We start from the raw sequence: 10,067 nt of genomic DNA on the forward strand, positions 1-10,067 counted from the left end.
GCTAATGGCCAGTGTTTATTGTGATTGGCTGAGGATCAGTTCTAACTTGTTGGGCGTCTATTCTGATAGGTTGAGTGTGTACTATAATTGGCTGGGCATTTGTTCCGATTTGCAGTTGTGAAGTGCATATAAGGAGGCTAGACTCCAGCTCCAGGAGTAATTCGTCAGCCCCAAGTGTTGAAGCAAACACTAGGTTGCCAATCCAGTCTTGTCACCTCCACAGAGTTCACAGAAGTCATGAGTCTTAGGTCTCAACAATACTACCTGCAAAACTTGTGAGCTCTTCATCACCCTTTCATTTTTAGAATTCTCTTCCTTTTTCTCATGGTCCTAGAAGGCATTTCCCCCTCCCTTCTCTTAGCATAACTGCTATGGTAGAGACTATGGGGCCCCACCTACGTCTTTTCAAGCCCTCATCCCTCCCAAGCCCATTGACTCAAAGCCCACTGGAAGCCCATGCCTACCTGCAGGCCACGTGGGCTCTTTGCCTTCCTCTGGCCTGCTCACAGCCAGACTGAAGGAGAGGGCAGTTGATGTCCTGCCAGGAGCAGTCTCAACAAATGCTAGGTAGCATTTGGTGGATAAATACCCCAGATCCTTTGCTTCTTGATTGGGATCACTCAGTGGCATTGTTTACACTGTCTCCAGGGGGTCCCAACAGGCTTGAGCCCCAGTTGCTCACACTGATAACCTGCCGTCTCCCTCTAGTCAGACCTTTCCTCATCTTCCTTCACTTCCCTACTTGCCACAGTGCCTCCTGACTTCACCTCCCAAATAATCTCTATGCACTGACATCCTTGTCCAGGAAGCTGTTTTGGAGGTTCCCAAACTCAGAGACACCTCTTCAAGGATGCCATGTTTCAGGTACACAAGAACAAATGGCATACAGGTAGCCCCTGATGTCTGCCCTATAATACAACCTTTCTCTGAAGTCAGGGACCAAGAAAAAGCTTTGCTGTTTCCATGGTTCTTAGAGGGGGAAAATACAATGAAAACAAAACAAACTAATAATGCAGCAGATGGCCCTGTTCCATCTGTTATTTCAGAATCACTAATGAAAGGTTAAAAAAATCTGTCCCTCCCCAGCTCTAACAACATTCTTCTGTGGTCACCAATTTATCCCATCTTTCAAAACATTGCTTTCTCAGCTACTAGTGTGAGGTTCTCAGTTCTTTGCATCCTTGGACAGAAACTCTTTCAAGCTCTGCTCCCTCTGAAGATCAGATGACATTAAAACAAGATCTAAGCATCTGCTATAAACACACCTTGGCAGGTGCCTCTGCCCCCCTAGTGTGGACCCCTCCCCCGTTGACATGCCTTTAACTGTGAGGAAAACAGTAAAACACTGAGCAATTGACAGGCCCTGTGGGGAGTGCTGCTTCCTGCTTTGTGGCATCTGCTTTTGACGAAGACAAAGGAGCTTATTTTCCCTTCAGTTCACCTCCCTGGCCTTTGAAGGCAGAACTGGAAGCGGCGAGGGTGGAAAAACTCCAAGGTCTGGAAAAACATGCAGATCAGAACCAGTCCCTCACTATTCATCTGGAAACCCTTTGAAAAATGGAATCCAACCATTTAGTAGGAATCTGATAGGACTTCCTTTGGACACTTCCCTTAAGGGGGTAACATGTCACATTAAGAATGGGGGTGCTGGTAACACAAAGGTTGTTCTTGTTGGGAGTCAGCGGCTGCCCTGGAGGGGTAATGGTGGGTGTGTGTCTACGTGCAGCTCCTTCGAGAGGCTTTCCTGACAACGGTTCTGAGACGGTTTCTCAGTTTTGCTCACTGTTGTATCTTTTTCATTGATTCCTATAGGCAAGCTCCTTCCCAAATCCCAAGGTAAATCGAGATTGAATACTTCTCACCTCTTCCTTCTCCTCTTATTTTCTTTCCCTCCCCTGCCTCCTTTCCTTTTCCATTTCCCTGTGTGTTAGTTTCAGATGGCTGCCATAACGGAGTACTACAGACTGGGTGGCTTGAACAACACAAATGACTTTCATCGCAGTTCTGGAGGCTGGAAGTCCACAATCAAGGAGCCGCATATTCGATTGCTGGTGAGGGCTGTCTTCCTGCCTTGCACACGGCTGCCATCTTGCTGTGTCCTCACATGCCTGTACAGCTCTGGGGTCTCTCTGTCCAAATTTCTTCTTCCTGGGAGGATTCCAGTCAAATTGTGTTACGGCCCACCAACATGACCTCATTTCACTTAAATTACCTCTTTAAAGGTCCTCTGTATAAACACAGTCAGATTCTAGGCACATAGGGTGGTGGTGGGGGCGATAATATACACATTTTGGGAAGAGGACACAATTTAACTCATAACACTCTCTTCTCCATGCTTATGCCCGGAAATGGTCTTGTTGACTCATGGTGCATGCATTCAAATCTTGGTTTTACCATTTGTAAGCTAAGACCTGGATAATCTGGTTTATCTCTGTGGCCTTCAGTTTTAGTATTTGTAAAATGGGAATACTCATGCTTGATGGTGTTGTAACATGATAGGGGATAATATATGTGGAGCCTGGTGCAGCAATCAGTCAGTGTGTGAAAGGTGCGTGTGAAATGTCAATTCCCTCTGTTCTCCTCCTTCCCTCTTGATGCATCCTGCTATTGTACAATTTTGCATAAAAATTACTTCCCCCACTCTTTAAATGCTTGATTTATGCTTTACTCTTTCTAAGAATTAATGCACAGTTGCCATTACAATCTAAGTTTTATTGAATAAAAATACATTTATTTTTATAATTTTAGTTTCAGTTTTCAAGATAATCTCCTAATCATCATTAACTATGAAATTTTGATCTCTGTTTTAAATGGATTCACTCTAAGTGGCTTTTTTTCCATTGCCAATTGTTCTTGGATAATGAGGACCTACTTTCTGAAGTATATTATTTAGAAGGATGATTGTAACTAACAGTTTAAAACAGAAACAGTTGCAAGGGCAGACACCTCTGTGGAATGAGTAGAGGGAGGAAGACATGATGGTACTTTTTATTTATTTTTTTATTAAGACAGAGTCTTGCTCTGTTGCCCAGGCTGGAGTGTTCGGCTCAGTGAGACCTCCGCCTCCCAGGCTCAAGTGATCTTCTCACCTCAGCCTCTTGACTAGCTGGGATTGTAGATGTGTGCCACCATGCCTGGCTAATTTTTGTGTGTGCATGTGGGGTTTTTTTGTACAGATGGAGTCTCACTTTGTTGCTCAGGCTGGTCTTAAGACTTCTGGGCTCAAGTGATCCTTCTACCTCGGCCTCTCAAAGTGCTGGGATTACAGGCATGAACCACTGTGCCCTGATTGCACACATTTCTGTATTGTTTGAATTTATTTCATTGTATTTTATTTTGCCGAGCATCCATGCTACATTCAAGATTGGATGTTTTGATTATTTGATAAAAATTTCTCAACGGTGTAATTGGTAAAAACGGCCATGAAGTGAGATCCAAGGTGGGTGCCCTTATATGAATTTCTGGCAGATACTGTTGGGGCCCTGTCTTTATCCCCTGAATACCTGCTATTCCTGCCCTTCTACTACGAGCATCTGCAATTCTCTGTCTGAGCTTTCTCTGGCTGCTAGAACCATGCATGGAGCAGGCCCAACGTGAAAGGCAGTCCATGCCCTGGGAAGAACCCTCAGCCATGTTGGAACGGGGCTGCAAGGCAAAGATCCCCACTTTCACTCTATGGCACTGTGCTCTACAGCATCCCCAAGAAGCCCCCAGCCAGAGTGAACCTCAGTGCTCACAGAGGCAATCTGCTCACCAACACATCCTCTTGGCATCCTTCCCTTCCCGGTCTCACTTCACCATTCCACTACTGGTGTTTCACACTCACACAGAGTTGCTTGGAACAGGTCACAATTCTTTCTCACTCACTGCCTGGAGGGGCTGGCACAGTGCACTTCTGTCTCCCTCACTTCTTTGTTGGAGGGGACCAGGAAAATGACAGCACAAGAGAAAAGGGCCAGAAGTCAGTCCCCTTTCGTTCTTTCCACTCCTGGGAGGGTCTAGAATCTACTGCTGCTGGTAGTGTAGCAGGAAAGGCCATAAACAAACCTCTCAAACACCGAACTGGGAAGGAAGTGGTGGTTTATTCAGTCGGGGGCTGGGTGATTTATTTGGCTGGGAGCTGAGAAGGGCCTGAATGCCCTAATAACCAAGCTCCTTGACAAAAAAAAAAAAAAAATCCTTGCCCTTTTAAAGGCTTATAGTTCTAGAATTACATGTGAAAGGGTCTTATCCATGAAGTAGGCTTGGGGTACATGACTAGGTGGGGGTTTGATCATGTTTAAGCAAAAACAATGCTTTCTGGAAAGATTCCTCTATTCCATGCCTGCTATCTGTAGGGGTGCGATTAAGGGTGATGTGTGGTCTGCCGGCTTTTACCTCTCCTATTGAAACACAATTCGAAGGCTAGGGGGAAGTGGGCTTAGAAGCTTAAGAGGATTAAGGTAATTAAGGGTCTCCTTCCTCACTAGCACCCAAAAGCACAGAAATGCATGCTGGGAGACCCTTGGTCAGGTGCAATGCACGGGCATTTTGGCTTGTCCTCTAGAATGTGAATCTACAGCAAGACTGAGAATGGGCGACCAAACCTGCTTCCACATCAGATGCTGTTCTTGGTGGAAAGTTACCACCCAGCGTAGAAATGTCGCTCATGTTCTTTCAAAGCCCTTTGTAAATATGTGAAGAAAAGATAACATGTAAATTCAGCTACTCACACCCTGCCTTCCTAAGGAGGCATGGCTTTTAGATGTGAATAGCTTGATCTTGCTTGTTACTATTTTGACCAACACAATCCAGTCGAATTAACTTTGTACCAGTTTCTGGGTCCAGTCCTTAAGAGACTGCAAGTTGATCCGGGTGTGGTGGCACATGTGTTTAGTTCCAGCTACTCAGGAAGCTGAGGCAGAGTGATGGCTTGAGCCCAGGAGTTTGACATTGCAATGTGCCTTGCTTGTGCCTGTGAATCACCACTGAACTTTGGTCTGGGCTCCTGTGTCTCTTAAAAAAAAAAAGAGGAAGAGACACACTTACTATATGTCAATGATACTGATTTATTTAAGAGATCAAAGGAGCCTCTTTCCTAAAGCAAGGATTTAATATTTTCTATACTTCCATTCTTACATTTTCCATTGTAGAGTGACTCAGACCACACAGCTACACACAGTGGATTCTTACATACTCTTTCCACAGCATCCTTAGGGAGGGAATGAATGCTTTCATATTCTTCTCTGGGAATATGGGAGATGAAGGCCAAGGCAGCTGAAAGGCTGGACAAGTTGTGGAGGTGTGGATGAAGTGCAGGTGGCTGGCCTTGCGCTGGTGGCATTTGCCCTGTGGGTGATAGTGAGGAGCGGTCAGCATTGTGTCCAGGGGACAGCATCATCACCCCCTCCTTATTTGCATCACAGCCTTGGGAGGGATTATTCCCTTGAAAATTTTCCATGTTTGTTCTGCATTCAAAAGGAAGGGAAAAATACAATTCAATGAAAACATGTTTTCTGTTTTGCAGCTAGATGGGAGGATGATTGTGTGTGTATTTGTGTGTGTGTGTTGTTTAACATGAAGAAAAGAAAAAAGAATTTATCTTACTCATAGATAACAGAAGAACATCTGGGAACTACAAAGCAAAATCTTCCATATGTGAAATTCTGCATGAAGAAAAATGTGCCTGTACACTTTGAGAAAAGGAAGCACTGGTGTTTCTCAAACTTCTCAGGCCAACTGCCCAAGGGCTTCACGAGCATCTCAACCACTGAATGGGCTCTTCTGTGCTATGTATTTGGATGAAATGATGATGGGCTTCACAATAAAAATGGGCAGGATGGGGAAGAAGACCAGGCCATTTTTAGTTACCCCAGGGTCGTTGAAATGAGGCTAAGGTTTGGGAGAACCCGCCTGTCCCGGAGGTGGGGGTGGAGGCTCCAGCATCCTTTCCGGTCTCACTGGAGAGCTTTCCCACATTAGAAATTCCTCATCAGCCTCCTTACCTCTGAGAAGAAGGAATCGTGTTTGAAACTTAGAATTTTTGAAATTGGAACAGAGCTCTGCCCTCTCCTCATTGAATCCTAGTGGAGACCCTACAAGGTAGACTAGATGGGAATCATTGCTCTAATGTTCTAAATGAGGAGACAGACTGTCTTTAGGCCCCCTTCTCTTCTCTAGACTTCACTTCCTAGTTAATCCAATCCAATCCCGAACAGTGCAAGGAACCAAAGCCTTCAAGTTCAACCGCCTACTTCCTTTATTCATTTGCGTATCTCACCAGCAGCAGCTCAAACTTACCTCCGCCAACATCAAGTCCTTCCATTTGTTGTTTCTCCTTGGGCCTCCTCACTTCACTTAATGGCACCTTGTTCAAGTAAACATCCCAAAGCTCACTCGTGATTTCTTTCTTTCCTTTAACCCTACTCTCATGCTCATAGTCACATACCCAATTCATCAGCAAGGTGACTCAGAACCCCACTTTTCTGGATGCTCGTCACTTCTGCCCATCACCAGGCTACCATTCTCTTGCTGCGGGAGTATAGCTGGAGTTCTTGAGTTGGACTTATTGCTTTCACTCCATTCTCCAAAGTCACAGGAGACTTTAAGACATATAAATCAGGTGATGTCACTTTCCCTATGGCATCCCCCACCATCCTTTAGAATACAATTCCACCTGGGCCCACGCGGCCCTGATGGGTGAGGATGCGCTGCTTACCTCCTGCGTCCTCTCATGTCACCCCAGCAATTGTTCTTCCGCTCCTTATCCCTTTGTTCACTCCTTGCCCACCCTAATGCCCTTTGCTCTTAATTTTACTGCTCTCTTGCTCCTTCTCACCCTGAGATGCCTGCTTCCTCTCCACCCTCACCCATAAGTAAAGATTTCCTTCTCCCCAGAAGCTGAGCTGATGCTGGTGCCATCCAGTCCACAAGAGTCCCTGCTTTCCAGTGCTGTGTGTGTGTGTGTGTGTGTGTGTGTGTGTGCGCGCGCTCGCACGGAGACCAGGCTGTCGTCCACAGGCACAGAGATCCACCTTCCAAAGCTCCAAGGGAGTGGGAGAAGGAACAGAGGCATCACTGAGAAGCCAAGTACCCGGCCATCAGGGCCCTGATGCGGCCGGACCCGAGCCTCAAGTGGATGTTGCTGACGCTGGTGCTGGCGCAGCTGCTGGCCCGCTGGCTGGTGCGTGGGCTGGCCTGGCGCTGGCTGCTGTTCTGGGCCTACACTCTCGGCGGCTGCGTGAACCACTCGCTGACGCTAGCCATCCACGACATCTCACACAATGCAGCCTTTGGCACCGGTTTTGCCGTGCGCAACCGCTGGCTGGCCGTGTTTGCTAACCTGCTTGTGGGCGTGCCTTACGCCGCCTCCTTCAAGACCATGTGGACTACCACTGCTACCTGGGTGGCGACGGACTGGATGTGGATGTGCCCACGTGCCTGGAGGGCTGGTTCTTTAGCACGCCCTCCTGCAAGCTGCTCTGGCTGGTGCTGCAGCCCTTCTATTCGCTGCGGCCACTCTGTGTTCACTCCAGGGCCGTGACCCGCATAGAGGTGCTTAATTTGCTGGTGCAGCTGGTGGCTGACGTGGCCATCTTTGCCCTGTGGGGGCTCAAGCCCGTGGTCTACCTGCTGGCCAGCTCCTTCCTGGGCCTGGGCCTGCACCCCATCTCGGGCCACTTTGTGGCCGAGCACTACATGTTCCTCAAGGGCCACGAGATCTACTCCTACTACGGGCCCCTCAACTGGATCACCTTCAATGTGGGCTACCACATGGAGCACCACGACTTCCCCAGCATCCCAGGCTGCAAACTGCTCCTGGTGCGGAAGATTGCACCCGAGTACTACGACCACCTGCTGCAGCACTACTCCTGGGTGAGGGTGCTCTGGGATTTTGTGTTTCAGGACTCCCTGGGGCCCTATGTCAGGGTGAAGCCGGTGTACAGGCTTGCAAAGGATGGCCTGTGAGGCTGCCTCCTGCTGGTGGCCATCACCCCCCACCTGCCCCTCCAGCCTCTCACCCAGCTCTGAGGGGACGCATTTCCTTCCTGTGCCCTGGGCTGCTGCCCTTGTCCCCTTGGAGCATCCTGCACAGCACATCTGACCATAGTGATGTGGGCTGCAGGGCTCCATCTGCTTGTGGACTCACCCTGGACCCTGGCAGTGGCCCTCCGTTTCCGTCCCTTACCATGCAAGGCCTGGCCCTGTCCCATGGTGACCTGGGTGCTTTGAGCCCACAGTCCCCACAGAGCTGACCTCTCTGGGGTGCCTGTGCCGTCCATTAAACCAGGCATTTGTTTCACACACACACACACACACACACACACACACACACACACACACACACAAAGACAAATAAACCTCTTTCCTTTATAAACTAAAAAATTATTGTGGTAAGATTATTTAATGTGATATCTGTCCTCTTAACCTACCTTACTGTACTACAGGTACAACGTTGCATAGCAGTTTGATGTAGTCCCACTTGTTTTTGTTGCCTGTGCTGTTGGTTTCATATTCATAAAATCATTGCCAAGACCAATGTCATAAAGCTTCCCGCTATGTTTTTTCATAGGAATTCTACAGTTACACTTCTTATGTTTATGTCTTTAATCCATTTTGAATTGATCTTTTTTTTTCCTTTGAATAAACAGGCTCTGTTACCCAGCCCGATGTGCAGTGGCATGATCATAGCTTACTGTAGTCTCAACTTCTGGGCTTGAGCAATCCTCCCAACTCAGCCTCCCAGGTAGCTAGGACTATAGGTGTGCATAATCATGCCTGAATAAATTTCAAATATTTTGTAGAGATGGGGTCTCGCTATGTTGCCTAGGGTGGCCTTGAAATTCCTGGGCTCAAGTGATCCTCCTGCTTCAGCCTCCCAAAAGCTCTGGGATTATAGGCATGAGCCATCACGCCCAGCCTGATCTTTGAATGTAAGGTCTTTGCGTATGGTACAATTTCATTATTTTTTTTGCATTGGACATCTGGTTTTGTTGAAGAGACCATTCTTTTCCCATTTTCTAATATTGGTACCCTTGCTAAAGGGTATTTATCTAAAAGTTAGTTGACCATATATGCATGGAGTTATTTCTGGACTGTTTATTCTGTTCTACTGGTTTATGTCTGTCTCATAGTAGTACCACGTGGTTTTGATTACTATAGCTTTGTAATATAATTTGGAATCAGGAAGTGTGATGCCTCCAGTTTTGTTCTTCTTTCTCAAGATTGATTTGGCCATTTGTGATCTTTCCTTTCTCCATATAAATTGTAAATTGTTTTCTCCATTTTTATAAAACAATGCCATTGAGATTATGATAGGGATTGCATTGAATCTCTAAGTTGCTTTGGGTAGTATGAACATTTTGACAATAGTAAGCCTTCCAATCTATAAACACAAGATGTTTATATTCTTTTCGTTGCTATTGTAAATTGTATTGTTTTCCAAATTTCCTTTCAGGTAGTTTGTTAGTATATATAAATAGAACTTATTTTTGTATGCTGATTTTATACTTGCAACTTTAGTTAATTTATATATGAGTTCTAACAGTTTTTTAATGAAGTCTTGAGGGTTTTCTATACATAAGATCCTGTCATCTGCAAATGGGGGTAATTTTACTTCTTCCTTTCTGATTTGAAAGCCTTTTATTTCTTTTTCTTACCTAATTTCTCTGTCTAGAACTTCCAGTATTATGTTAAATAGAAGTAGTGGAGACTGAGCATTTTTGCTTTTTTCCTTATCTTAAAGAAAAAACTTCCAGTTTTTCATCATGGAATATGATATTAGTTGTGGAATTTTCAAATATGGCTTTTATTATGTTGATATACCTTCCTTCAATTCTTAATTTGTTGAGAGACTTTATTATGAAAAATTGTTGAATAACATAAAAGATTTTTTTCTGCATCTATTGAGATGATTATGCAAATTTTTGTCATTATTCTGTTAGTGTGGTGCATCATGTAATTGATTTTCATATGTTAAACCATCCTTTCATCCCAGGGGAAATTTCTACTTGGTGTATGAACCTTTTAATGTGTTGCTGGATTTGGTTTGCTGGTATTTTGTTGAGGATTTTTGCATGTATGTTCTT

At 45.6% G+C, this 10,067-nt stretch overlaps 1 pseudogene; it reads left to right on the forward strand.

Annotated features, from left to right (window-relative positions):
- The first annotated feature begins 6,823 nt into the window (after positions 1-6,823).
- On the forward strand, positions 6,824-8,178 carry LOC100386229 (sphingolipid delta(4)-desaturase/C4-monooxygenase DES2-like; annotated as a pseudogene).
- Positions 8,179-10,067: the final 1,889 nt, after the last annotated feature.

This window comes from Callithrix jacchus, chromosome 1, assembly GCF_049354715.1.
Source record: "Callithrix jacchus isolate 240 chromosome 1, calJac240_pri, whole genome shotgun sequence".
Taxonomy (NCBI): Eukaryota; Metazoa; Chordata; class Mammalia; order Primates; family Cebidae; genus Callithrix; species Callithrix jacchus.